The sequence below is a fragment of the Nicotiana tabacum genome, chromosome 9 (assembly GCF_000715075.1).
Source record: "Nicotiana tabacum cultivar K326 chromosome 9, ASM71507v2, whole genome shotgun sequence".
In the NCBI taxonomy this organism is placed as follows: domain Eukaryota; kingdom Viridiplantae; phylum Streptophyta; class Magnoliopsida; order Solanales; family Solanaceae; genus Nicotiana; species Nicotiana tabacum.
In genome coordinates, this window is record NC_134088.1 from 85,468,216 (window position 1) to 85,489,579 (window position 21,364).

A 21,364-nucleotide genomic window follows, 5' to 3' on the forward strand; every position below is an offset into this window, starting at 1 on the left:
AATAATAATAATCATAATAATAATAATAATAATAATCATAATAATAATAATAATAATAATAATAATCATAATAATAATAATAATAATAATAATAATAATAATAATAATAATAATAATAATAATAATAATAGTAGTAGTAGTAGTAGTAGTAGTAATATATTTTTAAAGCAGTTAACTCATAAAAACGAACTCGAAATCCAACAACCAGAGAGCCCAGAATAACAAGTCTCATAAACTCATCTCGAAATACCAAGGCATATCCAACAATCATAAACAAATACCACATGTACAATTCGTTGCGACGCGCAACCCGATTCCACCATATCATCATCTGTCAATATCATAATCTGTCCTTATTCCGCCATTTCAATTCATTACCTTTCAATTTCCGTTACGGCGTGCAACCCGCTCCCCAAACATATTCAATCAATATAAACAATTCAACAATCAAAATTTACAAGAATTTATATATCAAAAGGGTAAATGTACGAGGCAATAAAGAATCACATAATAATCAAAGAACCTCTAACAACTCGAAGTCTCAATTTTACCAACTCATCGGTATCGATCAATTAAACAACGCATACAAGTGGAACCACATTATAGAAGGCAACAAATACTATAAAATAATAAGGCAAGTAAAGCATATGACAATTTAGATATGCAAGCAAAGCAAGTAGAGACAAGTATCAAGTAAGCATGGTGTCATAGAAGAGACAACCAATTTAATACAAGACTAATTGAATGACAAGTAACAATTATGGCCTGAAAATCTAATAAAGCACAACAATTATGGCATGAAAATCTAATAAAGCATGTAACAATTAAGGCATGAAGCAAGACATATCATGAAATAAACAAAAATATGGAAAACAAGTATCATGACGGCGTATATACACTCGTCACCTCGCATATATGCTGTTTTCCCCCCACATAATTCACATAACACATAGTTCATGGTTCCCTATTTCCCTTAAGTCAAGGTTAGACCCAACACTTACCTCACTCTACAATTCAAGCAATCAATCAACCACGACCTTGCCTTTTGAACAAGCCTCCAAACCAACCAAATCTAGCAAATTATCGATCAAATGATTTAAAATAACCTTTAGAAACTACCCATTAATGAAAGAGGTTCAATTTTGATTATTTTGAAAAAAGTTAACAAACGTCCACCCCGGGTTCGCTTGGTCAAAACTCGAGGTTCGAACCAAAACCCGATTACCCATTCACCTCCGAGCCTGATTATGTAATTTCTTTCGAAAACCTACCTCTATTTGAGGTCTAAATCTCAATTTTACAAAAATCTCTAATTCTACCCAAATCCCTAATTTTTACCATGGAACTCCTAAATTTGATGTTGAAATATCATGAAAAGTAATGGGTAATTGAAAGAAAATGGATTAGAGTCACTTACCAATGAATTTGGGAAGAAAAGTCTCTTGGAAAATCGCCTCTAGAGTGTTTAGGGTTGAGAAATTGTGTAAAATGAGCTAAGTCCCGTTTCCTCCCTCTTTTACCCAGTTGCAGATCTCGCAATTGCGTTGTCTTGTTCGCAAATGCGAGACAAGGGTCGCTAATGCGAACCCTGTCAGCAAAGAACAGAAGTCGCAAATGCGACATTTAGATCGCAAATGCGAACATACCCTAATCGCAAATGCTACTAGAAACTTAGCAATTGCGAAGCAGACTCAAGTGGTCAGTGATCACAAATTCGACTACTTCCTTCGCAAAAGCTAAAGGCCACAATTCGCAAAAGCGAACCCAAATTCTTGCAAATACGAGATTCACCCAGGCCAGCCCATGCTCGAAAATGCGAACGATTCTTCGCAAAAGCGAGGCAGCCAGACCTCGCAATTGCGAGATTTGCAACAGAGCACCAGAACTGGTATTGCACCAGCAGTTTTCACACTCACCAAACTCATCCGAAACTCACCCGAGCCCCAAACCAAACATGCACACAAGTGTAATAACATCATATGTACTTGCTCGCGCAATCAAATCACCAAAATAACATCTAAATCTACAAATCAATCCTCAAATTGAATGAAATTTTAAAGTAAACTCAAGAATAACTAGAATCACATCAAAGCGTCCGAATCATGTCCAATCAATTCCGAATTGCACCAAATTTTGCAAACAAGTTTCAAATAGAAATACAGACCTATACCAAGTTTCAACATCAAAATCCGAACCCGTTAGCTATGAAGTCAACTTACGGTCAAACTTAAAAATTTCCAAACTTTCAAAATACTAGTTTATGGCAAAATGAGTCAAATCAATTTAGTGACCTCAAATTTCAATTTCGGGCATACGCCCAAGTCCAAAACTACGATACGGACCTATCGGAATCGTTAAAACACCGATCCGAGGTCGTTTTCACAAAGTGTTGACCGTGGTCAACTCAAGTTGATTTTAAAACTAAAAATTATGGTTTCTTCAAATTTTCACATAAAAGCTTTTCAAAAAGTGACACGGACAACACACGCAAACCAAGAAACATCAAACGAAGCTAACAGAGATCTCAGAACACGGAATTAATGGCTAATACTCAAAATGACCTATCGGGTCATCACAATAATCCGACATATTATGCTGGAACTCACTACTAGAAAATAGCTATTTTCTGACTGCGAAAACGGTCGGAATGCAGTCAGAAAATGCTAATTTCCGACCTCATTTAGACCGAAATAACGCGGTCGCAAAATAGCTGGTCTGAAATTGTTTGCGACCGAATCCGTCCGTAATTTGCGACTACATCGGTCAGAAACAGAAAATAGAAAACGACTAACAAATCCTGTCAACTGTCCGAACGCGGCGGTCACAAAATATTTAAATTAAATTTTAATTTTATATTACTTTTCCTACTACTTCGGTTGCAAAACTTAAAAATAATTATAATTTTATATAATCTTTCCCACCATAGTAGTCGCAAATATTAAAAAGTATTTTTATTTTATTTGAGCTTTCCCAATAATTCAGTCACAATTTTAATTTAATATTATTTATTTGTTTATATTTCCCACTACTACGGTCGCAAAACTATTTTAATATTATTTATATATTTATATTTTCCACCACTACGGTCGCAGAATGTTCTAATTCTGGAAAATTTTAAAGCATTTTGCGGCTACCTTAGTCGGAATTTAGTCGAAAAACTGCAAATATTTTGACAGATTTCAACTGTTTTAAAACAACACCACATGTCAATTCCAAATTACAGCAACTAAAAAATCAATCCACCATTTCAACCAATTAATCCACCATTTCAACTAATCAAACACATAAAATGCAAACAATTAAAGAAAACATAAACATTTGTAACTAAAACATCCAAACACAAGTAAAACACCCAAGCACCATTCAATCAAATCTTAAGATTACAATCATAGTCAAGTCTAAACATTTACCAAGTCTAAACATCCAACCATAACAAACAATAATGTCTCAAACATCACAACCACAACAAACTAAAACTCATTATCCCCGCCATGTTCGTCATTCAAAGGATCAACTTGACGCATGCTCATAAGTTTCTCCACTAAACTCTGCAATTTGTTAAAATTTGCACGATCTTCTTTCTGTTCCTCCTTCAACTCTTCAACTTCTCTTCGTAATGCTTCCACCTCTTCATGATCCTGCGAATAACTCGTATCACCAGACAACAATGTCGTAGGACGACCTACGGAATATTGTGATCTAAGACCGTAGGTTCTACCTTTCTTTGCACCACCAACCACATGCGTCCATATTAAAGCTACATCATTGAGTGACACTTGGGTTGAGCTACCATCCTCGGAATCAGGTTGACTTTGACGCCATTCCTCCAAACATTTTTAATAGGCTTCCTGAAATTAAAATGTTAAGCATTAAGAAATGATGACCTAATTGTTTCCACCAGGGAAAATACAATGTCACCGATATAAGAAATTCTAATTTCTCTGTAATGCCTAAAGCCGAACCGAGACAAGAAACCTTTTAAAGAGACTTAAGGTTCTAAAAGGCAGCAAGTTATAGGGGATAGAGGCAGATGAAGAACTTTGGGTTTAAGGAGATGCAGTGGCTCCGAACCCTTGAACTTTGAGCAAGGGATGTAAAGCGGCAGTGATTAGTTCTAAATTCCCTAATCACACAAGAAGAAGGCTGGATGTGATTCCAAATAGCACTCAAGTGAACCTTAAAGGTATGATTTTGATGTCTTTGAACATAGAGGGAAATTTTAAACTACAGTTATATTCCAAAGAATGAAACAACTGAGTAGTTTGAAAACTTAAGGCAAAATAAATGCATAGATAGAGTATATTTTGAAACTCAAAGAATGCTATACAAGAGATAAACATGGACAGAACCATAAGCAGAGGCAACCAAATCACAATCTTACAGAGGAAAAGAAAATACACAATCTGCAATAGCGTAATAATGCCCGCGAGGCAACTCATGGAATTGTATCATAGTAACAGAAATAGCAAAGACACCAGATAATTACAAATCAACAAGGTGCTGGCGAAGCGACATAAAAAGAAAAAACGCATCACATTAACGAAAGCGGTAAGTCAACAAAAAGAATTTCACAGAGCAAACCAAGGAAAAGTTTCTGACCAGAAAGGATATAAAACATACAGAAACTATACACAATAAAACAAAATATAATTCACTTTTTTGTGTGTGAGAATGTGTGCAAATAACCAAAAAGAAAACAAACACATTATTACTTGGTTAATGAACTGATTTAGTGCTATTCTCAGGTGAAATTATGGATCGAAAAGAAAACTCAACAATCAAACCAATTGAAGCGGATTATAGACAGAGAACAAACAAGTAGCATTCATGTCATCGAAAATCAATCGCAAGATACACAGAAGAACTTTAAAGAGAGTAAGGTGAGAGATAGACCTCAATAGCTTTTCAATGTATTAGGAAGAATTGGTTTCACCGAACACTCTCTGAACTGAAAAGGTTGAAACAGCGACCATACTATAGCAGGAACCATGAACCTCGACTTCGAATTAGCACTCGAAACCACTCCGTCTCCGCAATACCCCAATCTCTGTTTCGATCTTCTTCTTCTTGAGATGAGAGTAAATAAAAAAACTGATTTTTTTGTTTGTTTTATGCTTTTCCTTTTCAAACTGAAATTTCGAAATTGAAGGCTAAACTATCAGAAGCTAAAATATTTTTTGTGTTTGCACCACAAAAAGTCGATTGGTCGTATGAATAAAGTTCATATATGGAATCTATACATGAAAAACACGCATATAAGCTTTCAATCGGCAACAAATTAAAAATAATGTGACCAGCAAACAAAACTAATTACTTCTTTTCTTTTCTTACCGTAAGATTTCATTCGCTTGCCTCTGTCAGCCTTTTGCCTCCTTCAGCCGTTTGCCTCTGCCAGCCGCACAGATGGAGTGGAAGAGAAATCAAAGAACAATCCGCCTCACAGGTGAAATGGAAGAGAAATCGAAGAAGAAAAAAGATATCGAGAGAGAGAAAGAAAGAGGAGGGAAATTGGGGAAATAGGGCGGGCAAAAATTGGGGAAAAAAATATTACTGAAATATTAAATTTAGATTTCTAACTACCGTGGTCACAAACCCACTTAAATTTTGTTTTACCTTTTTAGTTTTAACTTTGCGACCAAAGCAATCGTTTTATTGATCCACTAGTATTTTTGACTTTTTAAAATCCGACCGAATCGGTCGTAAAAGTGAAGACGAAAAATTATCGCGCTTTTTTTCCACTGTTTCCGTCGGAATAATAATCGAATGTATTTTTTTAAAAAGTAATAGAAATTCAGTTTGTTTCCGACTACAACAGTCGCAAAAGTAGTCTCATTAGCGATTGCTTCATTTTCAGTCAGAAATTTCTGTCACAAATTAATGTTTTTCTAGTAGTGACTTTTCGTGTTTCAGTAAAACAGTGACTATTTTTTAAAAAATTTGTAAATGCTGGCTATTTTTCAATTAACAGTCCAAAAACTGGGTAGCCCCTATTATTTTCGTATGATGAGTTTTATTCTTAATGTAACAATTACTCGACTTAAGTGGGCCAAGCCTAGTGGTGCTCATTCAAACCCAAACTTTGACTAAGTTGAGTTGAGTCGAACTGCGCAAGTTAAGCTGAGCCTCGAATCGACTTGACTTATTGTCTACTGCCGGTTAACACTTGTGGAAGGCTCTAATTTCTTTTGCCACTCATTGTTTTTAGAATATGATCAGTAGACCAATTCAGAAAGGGCAATACATAAGATGCTACTCTTATGTTTGGATAATCATTGATGCAGAAAATAAGCTATAGACCAGGAACTTTGGCATTGTAAAACTCGTAAGTGTACAATTCGTTGCAAAGAGTATCGAGTACCAAGGAGCTAATATGTAGCATGACTTTTCCTAGTATATATGCCTTCTAGTTATCAAATCTTGTGTGGCTGCAGTTAACTGATCTAGATTTAGTTGTCACCAAATCTCCAGGGGTGGAATTCAGAGAAATCAAATTAACTGCTGCAATGCTACGCAAACACCTAGAATACCTTCAGCTAGCTAGAAACCTATATATTCTTGTACAAATTGTTATATGGATTAAATACGAAACAAGATCAAGCCCCTAGGAACACATATCTACGGATAGGAATAGAGAATGCTCCACATACATATTGATATGTAAGAGTTATGACTCCGTCTAAAAGCTTTCTCAAAACTAAAAGAAGATTAGTGGTAGGTTTATTTTGATCCTTAATTTCTAATACATGTTTTATGTAGTCCTTTATCTTCGCAAAAAATTTGCACTTTTGATTTCACAGTTCACATCTCCTTCAAATACTAATCCGACCAACTTGAGTAAACATAAATCTGCCCTTCTTTATAGCTCCTCAATAACTATATTAGTGGAATTGTTTTAAAAAAATAGTAAACGGATATGTCATATATATATAAGTTGATCATACTGCCTGCATTTATAAATGAGTCTCATTAACATAATGGTTGAACTCAATATCAGTGGAATGTCGTCGTATAAAATTATGTATAACCATAATAGTTGTGACAAGAAAGAACCTGGTGTCAAACTTGAAATGTGACATTATAGTGACCTTTCAAATCCTAAATATTCTTTCAATTGTACATCTATAGACTTTAAAACGTGAAAAGAAAAAGCCTTATTTGGATTTCTGAAAATAGAGTTACGCTCGAAACAAAGGAGATGATAACATTCACCCTTTTATGGTCCTAAATGACCCACCATTGTTGGATAGCCTGGATCCACTAAAGAATATTTACCAAAGTCAAGTACAAATAAAGAAAAATTAAGAAATTGATTAATTGATATGTAATTAATAATTAGATCATTATTTACATATAAAACGTACAAGACATAATATAGTGTCGCTTATCTGAAGTTCAGAATTCATGTAAGTGCAATTGTGCAAAGATATAATTCTTCCAAATATGAGAAAAAGTTCGAATACGTAGAATTCTGAGATACAAATACAAGTTATAGTAACTTGTAAAACCATAAAATTTTCAAATGCAAACAATGGATTGCCATAAATTATAGGCTTTGGCAAAGCTCAGATATCTTTTTCTACCTCTGCAATTACAACTCTGGTTTTCCTGTGCTAAAAGCATTTTTCTCATTTGTTGATTGACTATTTACATGCTTGCATTTCCACCACAAATCACTACGGACAATGATATAAGGTTAATACACAACAATCAGTACACTCTTAATACAACGTGAAATGTCCCTTGAACCAATACGAAGAGCATGATTTCATGGCTCTTGCAATTCGCTCCATTGATGAGGTAATCCTCAAACTTATATTAATTTGTTTTCATTGCTGATGTTCTTTCTTGTTTATTACAACTCTCATTGACACCTCTTTTTCCAATAACTTCCGCTAGATTAATTTGTTCTAAGTCTCTACTCGAGATCTTCCTTAAGTCATCCATTTTCACAACCAGACTTTCAAAATTGAATGGTGCTCATGTTGATAAAAATTATTTCCTTGTATATAATCGAAGAACACTTAAGACGATGGTGCCTACGCATGTTAAATGGTAGTAACAACATCCGCAAACTTTAATATAAGCTTTTCTCTTTGAATTTCTTTACATTTGGATTCTCCAACGACTATGGAAGAAGAATAAGGAAAGTTAATCTCACTACAAAACTATATATCATTATGTTCAAGTGTTTGTAGAGGAATTATAAGTACCTTTATCTTCTTATCCCACCACTCATCACTCGCTTAACTTGTCTTTCTCATTACTCATAGTTTCGTCCTAAGCCAGTCTTCTTTCCAAGAAGAGTATCCCATTCTTTCTAACTTTTAATATATCATAGTAGCGAAGCCAGGAATTTACTCAAGGGTGTTCAAACTTGAAAGAAGTGAAAAACTTTCTCCTACAAAGAGTGTTCAATATATATTATATACCTCTAAAATCTAATATTTTACCTATATATACAGTATAATTTTTCTACGAAGGGTGGTTAGTTAATTTTATATAATGGGCCACAAGCAATCGATTCGATCTGAAAGATTTAAATTTTCGTTAATACGACATGATAGAGAAGTGAAAAATGAATTCAATGACAGATAATATAGTAAAAATAAAACAGAGAAGAAATAATTCTTATTGGACGATCCTTGATAGGATGACGAGCCGAACAGAGCTTGAAGAGCCGAACTATGGCAAACGTGGGAGCAAGTTGCTACGAATTACAATGTATAGAACTGTAGCGAAGAAAATTAGATGATTACAATGGTGGTAAAGTGTGTCTATTTATAGGACTAGATCTAGGTAACTATTTTCCTTGAATTATGGGTCCATTTATAAGAGTATTTGCTTAATCCATCCGTTACTTTTGGAAGACTTATAACGGCTGAGTAAATGTTGGAATTCCGTAACTGATGAGTTAATTCCTTAACTAATGAGTTAATCCCATACATGTTGAGTCAATCTCGTACCTGTTGAGTCAATTTCATTATTAATTGCCTTGTTCTGCCTGTTACAACCATTTATTGTATGTTACATAATTGATTTGTAACTGATGGCATAATGATGATAAATCCCATATAATTAGCGATTAATTGATTCTTTCCTCATTTGTAATTACGATTTATTCTCCTGTACCTGATCCAGGGCTATTCTATGATGATCAATTTCGAGATTATTAGACACGACACGAGTATATTCAGTCCCGAGGGTATTTCACATATCATCTTTACATATAATTTCACTTTTCTCATAACTTTGCTGACAAGTGTCTCCATTTAATAGACCCACAAGGCGAGTCTATTTTTCACTAATATAGATAGTCCCTCCACTTTCTGAATAATTTCAATTGAATATTCGGGAAGTGGTAAATTTATTTATGGTGAGAATATTTTATCGCCTCTTCCCGAGGTTTTAATGACGTGTCATTCACCCTCGGGTTTTAACCTGCAATAGAAGGTGATAGAAGGATTGTTCCAGCACTTCAATATCTACCTAGCTCAAAAAGTTCAAATAATTTAGAGAGCAGTGGCGCGTCCTCATTTCAAAATTCACCATTTGCCATCTTCTTCACTTATATTCTCCCAAATTCTTCTGTACCGGAATATTTACTCTTGTTGCTCGTAGGGAACGAGTTCTTGTCGACCCTGAAGATGATCATGATAGGGGGTAGTACAACAGATTCGTAACTGTTTCAATGTTCGAATTGGTTGAGCTTGGTGACTGTCCATTTCGGGAGAGATAGAATTACACTTGTAAGTTTCTTTTGACTCTCTTAAATTGATTTTCTTCTATTATTGTAAGTGTTTTAATCGAGATTGACAACCTCGAATCTTGACCAAGACTCTGGCGGCTGATGAGGCTCAAGATCGGATTTTTGATCAAGGGTGCTTAGAAGCGGATGGAAAAGTGTTTCATGGTTACTGATTCAGAGAATGTCTTTGTACGTCATTCGAAGAAAAGATCTGACAAGGTAAGGGACGATCTTTCCGAGAAGAGTTAGAGTAATCCCCGAACCAATCCTCAGCCTGCTCAGTTTCTTCTCCGAGCTAGATGACGTTTACATTATCATGGTAGATGATAGAAAGCATTCTCTACTTTGAGAAATATATAAGTATTGCAAACACGTTTGTCTAGATATTATTCGGTACTGTAGAAATTTTTTCAGAGTATTAATTTTTCTTGACATTTTAACAATTTATCTAAGTGCTCATATTTAGTCTTATTGACTTGAAATTTATACACACACACACACACACACATCATTTTTCTATGTGATGTCTTAAAGTTGCACCTTTGGGTGTCTGACTTTCAAATAAAAGAGGGCCCTTCTATATTTTTTAAACGCTATGAAGAGAACGTCTCCTCTTCACTCAGGTGTAAAATAGGATTGATTGATCCTGGTATATTTTTAGTCTGAAGGAGTATTAATCCCGATAGAATTTAAGAAAGTATTAATCCTGGTAAGACATTGAGTCTAAGGGAATATTGATCTCGAATAAATATATATCTTAGCGGATTTGGTCCGAAGAGACATTTAGTCTGATTGGATATTGAATCCAAATTGGAGTATATGAACATACTTCCAAGTAGAGAGGGACACATGTCCGAAAATGATACTTGAGATTTTTATTAATGTTTACGGGATAATCGATCCGAGTGTAATGTCAAATATTTAAGTCACTACTAACAAAATAGGATAATATATCCGAGACATAATACAATAAGCCGTTAAGAAAGGCTTATATGATAACTTGAATGGTCGTTGCCGGACTAAATATAAGCCGCGTGTTTATTCAAAGTGAATTTTATTATGGTGGCATATTTGCGTATATTGATCTTAGGAAATTTTTATTCTTGACTCGGACATAAAACTCTTTTTTTATCGTGAGATTCTTGACTCTAACATGGTGTTCTCGATCCTTTTCGTACATGTGTAATGCATGTATTTTTAAAGAACTGGTGTTCAACACTAATTGAAGTGTGTATGCTTGATATAAGCAAGGCAACTGATTGAGTTCAGATGATAGTAAATGATGTCGGAATACTCTCAGGAGTCCTATCCCCCAAGACAATCGACTGTTTGTATCACTTCTTATAATGTCAGGTCAAATTGACTAATATTCAAGTATAGACAGTCCCCTTAGTGTTTGAGTTTTGAGATATGAAAACTCGAATACTGGAATCAAATTTGGCAGTCCCCAGTTTAACAGTCCCCGTTAGGATAGCTAGTTTCGATGTTGATGGACTTTCAAATGGTCCGGATCCTAGAAAGAGAAATAAAGGGACTGTACTAGAGCTCTTTTTTATTCTGGCCGGAAACTACAGGGGTTCTGAAATGTTATCGAGGATCATGCCATATCTTAATTCAAGCTAGTCATTGTCACGACCCAAAATCTAACTAGTCGTGATGGCACCTAACCCAACCCGCTAGGTAAGCCAGTTAACCACTAACCAATTCCAATAGCAATTAATAAAGCAATTAAGAAAAAAATATCTGAATCTGATACATTCACCAAGAATTGGTAGTACAAATTATGAGCTTCTAAGAATAGAGTCTACAAAGCTTGTATGAAGTAAATACATTATCTGTTTGAAAATTACATACACAGAGTTTTGTGAATCAAAAGCTACCATGAACAATAGGCAGCTACAACCGGAATGCAGGTACATCTTCAGGTCCAGCTCCCAACGAACACAGCAACATCAGCAACCGACATCTGCACGCAAGGTGCAGAAGTGTAGTATGAGTACAACCGATCCCATGTACTCAATAAGTAACAAACCTAACCTTAGGTTGAAAGTAGTGACGATCTTGTACCAAGGTCAGGTTCCAGCTCCAATAACCAACAACAGTTCATAACCACATAAACAAAATAATGAAAGAAGTAACCCAAAGAATAAATGCTCAACTAAATCATGATTTTCAAAATTAGTTCTGCCTTTCAAGTGTATCAGTGAAAATCTAAAGTCGTTTACCGAAGTTGTCAAAAATATAAGTAAGTTTGAAAACAGTAATTTTTCCAAATATTCTTTCAACAATGATAAGATGTTTTATTTTCTTTTCAGATAGCCAGTGGAAAAAATGCATCACTATGCCCGTAGGCCAATATGTGTGAGAAATCATGAATGATGTGATACAGTACAACATGAGAAAAACACATCTCTATGCCTGTATGTCATGTGTGCATGTCAATGCAATGTATCTCAGAGATGAACTCATGTACTCACACTCTCAGAGTACTCAATCTCACTTTCTCACACATTCCACTCATCATGCTCAATCACTCGGTACTGTATATGGCCAATCCGGCCCAGGGAAGATCCATCCCGGAATATACACATCAACTGATCATCAGTCACTCAGTACCGAGTAGGGCCAATCCAGCCCGTGGAGAAGATCCATCTCCAGGTATATAATACTTCAGACAAGGTCCATATCCAGGGAAGATCCATCCCTCAATATAAATCAACCGCGCTTACTGGGGTGTGTGCAGACTCCGGAGGAGCTCCTTCAGCCCAAGCGTTATAAACCTCACGGATAACTCACGTGCCATAGTATCAATATCAGAATCAATCAGGACCTAGGCCTCACTTAGTCATCAATCTCTCCAGTCTCTCTCTCACGGGCTCACAATGTCATGAAACTAGCCCGAAAATGATGATATGATGCATCAATAAATAACAATAGAAACAGAGATTGAGAGATGATATGAAATGAATGAACATGACTGAGTATGAAATTTTAATTTAAACAAATAATTCAACAGCAATATGACCACTGTGGGTCTCAATAATACTGGCACATAGCCTCAGCATGATTTTTAATATGATTCTCAGCTCAATTTCTTTAACACATAAAACTACACAGAAAATGCCAAGATTATTTGACTACAAAATTCCACGGAACCAATTACGTCACAATTTCTAAGGTGCACGCCCACACGCCCGTCACCTATCATGTGCGTCACCTCTAAACAATTCATATAATACGTATATTCAGGGTTCATACCCTCACCTCCAAGATTAGAAGAGTTACTTACCTCGAACAAGACGAATCGAATGTTGAGCAAGCTAAACAGTGTTCCAGAAATTCCATTCTATGCGTATCAACTTCTGAACGGCTCGAATCTAGTCACAATTAATTTTGATTCAGTCCACACAATTATAGGAATTAATTCCATATCAAAATACTAGTTTTTCCCACAAAAATCCAAAATTACACTCCAAAAATTGCCCGTGGGGCCCACGTTTCGGAATCCGATGTAACTCACAAAATCCGAGAACCCATCCAATTACAAGTTCAACCATACTTATTTCACTTAAATCCGACTCCGAATCGATGTTCAAATCTTGGAAATTCATTTTATGAAATTGTAGAAAATTTCTCCGATTTCTCTCGAAAAATCAATAATCAAACGCCGAAAATGAAGATTAATTCATGGAATATAATCACAAGGGAGTCAAGAACACTTACCCCAAGTTGTGTGGAAAAATTCCTCTCCAAAAGCGCCCAAACCGAGCTCCAAAATCCGAAAATGAAGAAAGAAACCAAAACCCACAATTTAAAGCTTCTGCCCAGCGACATTCGCATATGCGGACAAGAGGTCGCATCTGCGACCCTCTGTTCTACGGACGAAGTTCACATCTGCGAGTATGGGCGCTTCTGCGGCGCACAAACTGCATTTGCGGTCGCGTTTCTGCGCTCATTGGACGCTTCTGCGCACGCGCATATACGCCCTGGCTTCCGCTTCTGCGGCCTTTTCTCCTGCGACTTCTTTGTCTCTTCTGCGACCATCGCACCTGCGCAAATTCAACCGCAGATGCAGTTACACCAGAACCAGCAGCAACCAGTAATAACAACATGAAGATAAATGATCCAAAATTAATTCAAAACACGCCCGATCCCCTCGGGACCCCGTGCAAACATACCAACAAGTCCCATAACATAACACGGACCTACTCTAGGCCTCAAATCACGCCTAACAACATCGAAATGACGAATCATACCTCAATTCAAAATCAATGAACTTTGAAACTTCAAACTTCCACAACCGATGCCGAAACCTATCAAATCACGTCTGATTGACCTCAAAGTTTGCACACAAGTCACATTTCACATTACGGAACTATTCCAATTACCAGAATTGGATTTCGACCCCCATATCAAAGAGTCAACCCCCGTTTAAACTTTCCAAAAATTCAACTTTCGCCATTTCAAGACTAATTCCATTATGGACCTCCAAATAATTTTTCGGATACGCTTCTAAGTCCAAAATTACCATACGGAGCTATTGGAATCATCAGAATTCAAATCCGAGGTTGTTTACATATAAGTCAACTCCGGTCAACTTTTCCAACTTAAGTTTTCAATTATGAGACTAAGTGTCTCATTTCACTCCGAAATCCTTCCGGACCCGAACCAATTAATTCGGTAAGTCATAAAATAACTCTAAAGCATAAATTAAGTATTCAACGGGGGAACGAGGCTGTAATACTCTAAACGACCGGCCGGGTCGTTACATACTCCCCTACTTAAACATATGTTCGTCCTCGAACGTGCCAAGAGTTGTTTCTAAGCCACCAAATCACTATTCCATCTTACCACGTACGTACCCGGGGGTGATCCCATGTCACCCTATCCCATATAGGCCCGACAACACAACACAACAAAAAAATCATTAATTTAATCTTGGCCCTAAAACCTTGGAATTCAATTCCCAACATTCAGAATTTTCTTACAAGACAAGAATCTCGCAGTTACACACTGTATAAGTCTGAAGAAGCTGCATCGAGCCATAACTATAACCACAGATATAATCACCTAACATATTACACAATTCGCATGCTTGTAGCACCATTCCTGATCATAGTAACTACTCTAAAACCAACCAAGCACTAGTATTAAACCCCATATCGAACAAAACCTCATTCCAAAACCTTTGTACACTGCTGATAATGAAAGAAACATGCAGAAATCTCATGACCCCTTATAAGCTCCACAAGTCATGGAGTTCTCTCGCCCCAACCAGATCCATAATCACTTTCTAAGCCGACTTTCAATGCCATCCTCCCAAATATACCGTTTCAAACCTGATAGTACCCATTCTAGGTCCAATGACCATATATTATTAAACACAACTATCCCACAGACATGTCGCACCAATATAACTCAGAGCCACAAACCGTGCTATCCGTGCACCAATACGCAACAATTTAAATGTACTCAGTCATGGAAAAATGACTCAATTGAGAGAACTGCCCCGCCAGATTAACAAGTATCGCCACAAAGAAATGATGAAAATCCATCACACACCGTAGAACCATCACATAAGTCTAACACAAGGTTCGTACCTTAACATAACTCCGCTGCAACGCGTGACCACATCCAAATGCTGATCCATATTATATACCTTGAGCCACCCTGCTCAAAATCAATAACCACGGAGAAGAAAATTGATACAATGCCACACACAACCTGAAAGAACATAACCAATACGCAATCAACCATGCAATACCCAAATACTCATCTCGTTCAAATTTCGTTATAAGGCTGTCACGATCCCAAATCCACTAGTCGTGATGACACCTAACCCAACCCGCTAGGTAAGCCAATTAACATCTAACCAATTCCATTAACAATCAATAAAGAGATTAAATAAAGAAATATCTGAATATTATACATTCCCCAAGAAGTGGTAGTACAAATCATGAGCTTCTAAGAATAGAGTTTACAAAGCGAAAATGAAATAAATACATAGTCTATTTAAAAAGTATATAACAGAGTTTTGTAATCTAAGGCTACCCCGAAAAAAGGAGGAAGCTACAACAGGGATGCAAATACATCTTCAAGTCCAGCAACCGTCGAACACAGCAACAACAACGACCAACATCTGCACGCAATGTGCAGAAGTATAGTATCAGTACAACCGACCCCATGTACTGAGTAAGTAACAGACCTAGCCTTAGGTTGAAAGTAGTGACAAGCTAACACAAAGGTCGGGTCCAACACCAATATTCCACAACTCAACATAACAGCATAGCACAAGTAATAAAAGAGTATCTCAGAAATAAAAGGCTCAGTTTCTTCACATTTCCATAAAAGTAGGCATTTCTTTTCAAGTATCTCAGTGAAAACCCAAATCTTTTACCGAAAAAGCCAAAATACGCGTAAGTTTGAAAACTGTAATTTTTATTTTCCAAAACTTCTTTCAATAATAAGTAAGATATCTCATTTTCAGATAGCATGAGGAAAGTACTTCTATATGCCTAAATGTCAAGATACATGTAAAATCATAAATATCCCCACAACTGGGTAGCAGAAGGAAATGCACCTCTATGCATGTATCACAAGTACGCATGTAAAATGCAATGCATCTCGATGATGAGCTCATGTACTCACACTCTCAGAATACACAACCTCACTGTCTCGCATTCTCTCTCACTATGCTCAGCACACTCAATCACTCAGCGCTGTACAATACCTGTTGCGGCGTGCAGCTCAATCCCTGTTTATAGTCGACTGCGCTCACTGGGGGTGTGCAGAGTCCGGAGGGGCTCCTATAGCCTCAACGCTATAATTCGCACGGACAACTCACGTGCTGCACGGATAAGTCACGTGCCATAATATCAATATCTGGATCCGCACGGACAACTCACATGCTATAGTTTAATTATTTGGATCCGCACGGACAACTCACGTGTTGCACGGACAACTCACGTGCTATATTATCAATATCTCACAAACAGGCCCCCAACCTCACTCAGTCATCAATCTCTCCAGTCTCACTCACGGTTTCACAATGTCATAAAACTAGCCCGACAACAATGATATGATGTATCAATAAATAACAACTGTGACTGAGATATGATATGGATGCATGAATATGACTGAGTACGAAATATTAATGAAATCAGTGAGTTGACAGTAAGAAACAACCACTATGGGTCCAATCAGTATCGGCATAATGCCTAAACATGATCTAGCATGATTGACAGCTCAATTACTTTATCACACGGTGAAAACACAAATATCAACAAAATTGGACCACTATACAGTTCCATAGAAACAACAGAGTCCCAATTCACATGGTGCACGCCCACACGCCCGTCACCTAGTATGTGCGTCACCGCAATACTAATCACATAACATGTATTACGGGGTTTCATACCCTTAGCACTAAGTTTAGAAGAGTTACATACCTCGAACGAGCCAATACCAATATCGAGCAAGCCAAGCAATGCTCCAAAGATGCCATCACGCGTGTTGAGACCTCCGAACGGCTCGAAACTAACCAAAAATGACTCAAGTACATCAAACATTGCTAATGGAACCAATCCCGATCGAAAATGATCAAATCTTGAATCAAAAGCCCAAAATAGGCCAAAAGCCCAACCCGGGACCGCACCTCGGAAGCCGACAAAATTTACAAAATCCAACAACCCATTCAATTTCTAGTCCAACCATACTAGTTCCACTCAAATCCTACCCCAATTTGATGTTTAAAACTCAAAAATTAATATTATGAAACTTTAGGCCAAAACCCCCATTTTCCTCTTTAAAATTCATCAACCAAAAGCTAAAATCGAAGATAGATTCATGGAATATAACCAAAACCTAGTAGAGAACACTTACCCCAATTCATATGGTGAAAATTGCTTCAAGCATCATCTCAATCCGAGATTCATAGCTCCTAAAATGCAAAAATGGCCGAAACCCCCGAAATAGAATACTTTATACTTCTGCCCAGGCATCCTCTTATGCGATCGTGTCCACACCATCGCATTCGCGATGAACAAAAATAATCTGCCACCATAATACACTTTGCGTTCGCGGTAACAACCTCGCGAACGCGACTCACAGCTGGCTCAGACCTTCACGAACGCGGCTCAAACTACGCGAACGCGATGAAGAAGGCCTCCAACTCCGGCTCCGGCTCCCCGCTCAACCCTACGCGTCCGCGATCCATCATACGCGAACGCGAAGAAGACTTGCCCCAACACTACGTGAACGCGGACCATTACTCGCAAATGCATAGAACAATTTGCTACTGCCATCCAAATGCACTACGCGTTCGCGACACTTGCCACGCGAACGTGATGTAGAAAAGAGATACCAGAAAACAGCAGGACACAACAATACCAAAATGTAGAAAAATGATCTGAAATCAATCTGAAACATGCTCGAGCCCCTCGGGACCCCATCCAAACATACCGACAAGTCCCACAACTTAACACAGACATACTCAAGGCCTCAAAACACACAAAACAACATCAGAACGACGAATCACACCTCAATTCAGATTTAATAAACTTTAAAACTTCAACTTCCACAACTGATGCCAAAACCTATCAAATTACGTCTGATTGACCTCAAATTTTGCACACAAGTCACATTCGACATTACGGACCTGCTCCAACTTCCGGAATCAAAATCCGACCCTGATATCAAAAAGTTTACTCCCGGTCAAACTTTCCAAAATTTTAACTTTCGCCATTTCGAGCAAAATTCAACCAGGACCTCCAAATCACAATCCGGACGCACTCCTAAGTTCAAAATCACCCAACGGAGCTAACAGAACCATCAAAATTCCAACCCGAGGTCAAATGCTAAAAGGTCAAACTTGGTCAACTCTCCCGATTTAAAGCTGCAACAATGAAATTCTTTCTTCCAATTCGATTCCGAATAACCTGAAAGTCAAAACCGATGATTCACACAAGTCAAAATATATCATACGGAGCTACTCATGCCCTCAAACAACCGAGCAAAGTGTAAATGCTCAAAACGATCGATTGGGTCATTACATCCTCCCCCACTTAGACATACGTTCGTCCTTGAATGTGCTAAGAGTTGTTCCAAAAGCCATGAAATCGCCGTGTAACCTTACCGTGCACATACGCGGGGGTGATCTTACGTCACCCTATCCCATATATGCCCGACAACATAGCATAACTATAATTTCTTAATTCAACCTATCCCATAAACCTTAGAATCCAATTTCCAACATCCAAAATTTCTATAAGATCAGAATCTCGCATCTACACACTGTATAAGTCTGAACAAGCTGTAACAAGCCTTCACCATAACCCAAGATGTAATCACATGATGTACCACATAACTCAAATACTCATAGCGATAATTTCAAATCACAGTCGGTGCTCAAAACAACCCAATACCGGTAATAAACCTCATATCAAACAAAACCTCGTTCTAAAACCTTCGTACACTGCCGATGATGAAAGAAACACGCATAATTCATAACCATTCATCAGATCAACCAGTCATGGAATTCCCTCTCATTCGACAAGAACCATAGCAAATTCTAAGCCGACTTTCGATATTATCCTTCCAAACATGCTGTAATCAATTCTGATAGTATCCATTCTAGGTCCCATGATCTCATCTCATCCAACACGACCACTCTAATGACATGCCACATCAATACAATCTGGCGCCATAACCCATGCAATCCGTGCACTAATAAGCAACCTTCCAAATATACTTAAATCATAGAAAACTGATTCAGATAGGAGAACTGTCCCGCAAACTCAACAAGTACCACCACAACGCAATGCTTAAACCCATCACACACCATAGAACCATAACACATGAATCTAACACAAAGGATCATATTTCCACATAACTCTGCTGCAATACGCGGCCTTTTCCAAATAGTGGTCCATATGAAACACCTCCAGCCACGCTGCTGAAAATCAATAATTATGCGCAATTCGACATCAAGTACTCAAAGTGCATTACCATAACCACGGAGAAGAAAATGACACTATGCCACACAAAACCCGAAAGAACATAACCAATACGCCATCAACCAAGCAATACCCAATACTCTTCTCGCTCAAATTTCGCTATAAGGCCACAATAGAATCGCACCACATGTGCATATAACCAACGAACCACAACTCCTCGTAGCATAGAAGAGTAACTCACAAATCATTTCAGAATATGAATAAGCTCCACAACAACCAAATGGCACATCCCTCAACAATAGCAGTATGGAGCCAACCAATCCGGCTCGGTGCAGAATACACATCCTAATTGGGCCTACCAATGGACCCCCAAATCGACTCTGGTCACCCACAAATAGATAAATAACCCTCCGAAGATCTACCATGACTGAATCGTAACACATACTATCATCTGGCTAGCTTCGGCCATGACTTCACAGTTCCCAACCATGAAACAATCCGCTCCGGAGAACTCCTAGTCTCCAAATCTATAGAACACACGGATCACCATAGCTTACCCCAACTCCACCACAAGAATGTCTAACACATCTCTCATACACGATCATCCCACGAGGAATACGTCTATAATTATTCTGTGCCACAAAGCAAAATTTGAATATCAGCAGTCGATCAACCAAAAGTGTCACAATACTAATGAAGAATTATAATTCAAAACACATTGCCCTTTCTGAAATATATACTTTCATCCAGCCATACCAAATAGTAATATCATTCACCTAGTCATCTGAAACCGTCCATGCTGCCTAAGAATACACCGTGACCTTGCTCATGCAAATCCCAATCCGACACAACATACCGCATATACCATGCCATCGAATGAAAAGTACAAAAATCTCATAATCCACTCCGAGTCACAGTAAACTACGTACTCAACCAGTTAGAAACCTTCCATTTGATCTTATCCAGGAGAAAATCCCTATTCGCAACATGTTCCACACACCGGTAGGAAATATACACCTCAAACTATGGTAGTAACCATTGGAAACTCTTCGAAACTTATTTGCACATAATCAAGCCATCAGAACTAAATCTCTCTATCTCAACCAAGCCACGCAGGCTGTCAAAACCCAAGAGCATCGCCACGAAACACCTGTAGAGACTAGCCACATCATAGGTACCCAACCGATTATATCTATTACTGTGCTACTACCAAGCTGTCCTCATTCTCTGAGTTCCTTCCGAGTTGCCTTCGAATTGATACCTTTCCTTGCTAGAACACTACTAACCTTGACCAGAATTTTCCCCACGAACTTTAGCATAGGATCACACCGCCCTAAGGCTTATAAGCCGCAGAATTCCCTCTTTATGTATCCCAAAAGTACCACAACCATAATACTTACTCTAAAGAGACTTCATGCGAATCTAGCCATTACCTTCACCTTCCTAATTCTGATATGTAGAATCCATAATGATATAGAAATGCCACAAGTCTTGACACCCTCCCATATAAATCTCAATTTCTAGCAAATTACACATCCTAAAGATTCCCAATTGTTACATATAAATCTTGAATCCATTAGAACCATTCTCAAGAGTCATCCACTCTCCTCAAATCTTGATTAAACTGACCAAACGGACCGAACGACCTGTGCCCCATTAGCACATC

The 21,364-nt window shown here is 37.7% G+C and overlaps 1 long non-coding RNA gene across 1 annotated transcript; it reads right to left on the bottom strand.

Moving 5' to 3' along the window:
* Positions 1-3,340: 3,340 nt before the first annotated feature.
* LOC107791428 (uncharacterized) lies at positions 3,341-5,557 on the bottom strand. The gene is made up of 3 exons (XR_001649268.2): positions 5,332-5,557; positions 4,894-5,129; positions 3,341-3,848 (listed from the first exon to the last, which is right to left on the bottom strand). It is a non-coding gene; the product is annotated as an uncharacterized LOC107791428 (long non-coding RNA).
* Between the last annotated feature and the right edge of the window lie 15,807 nt (positions 5,558-21,364).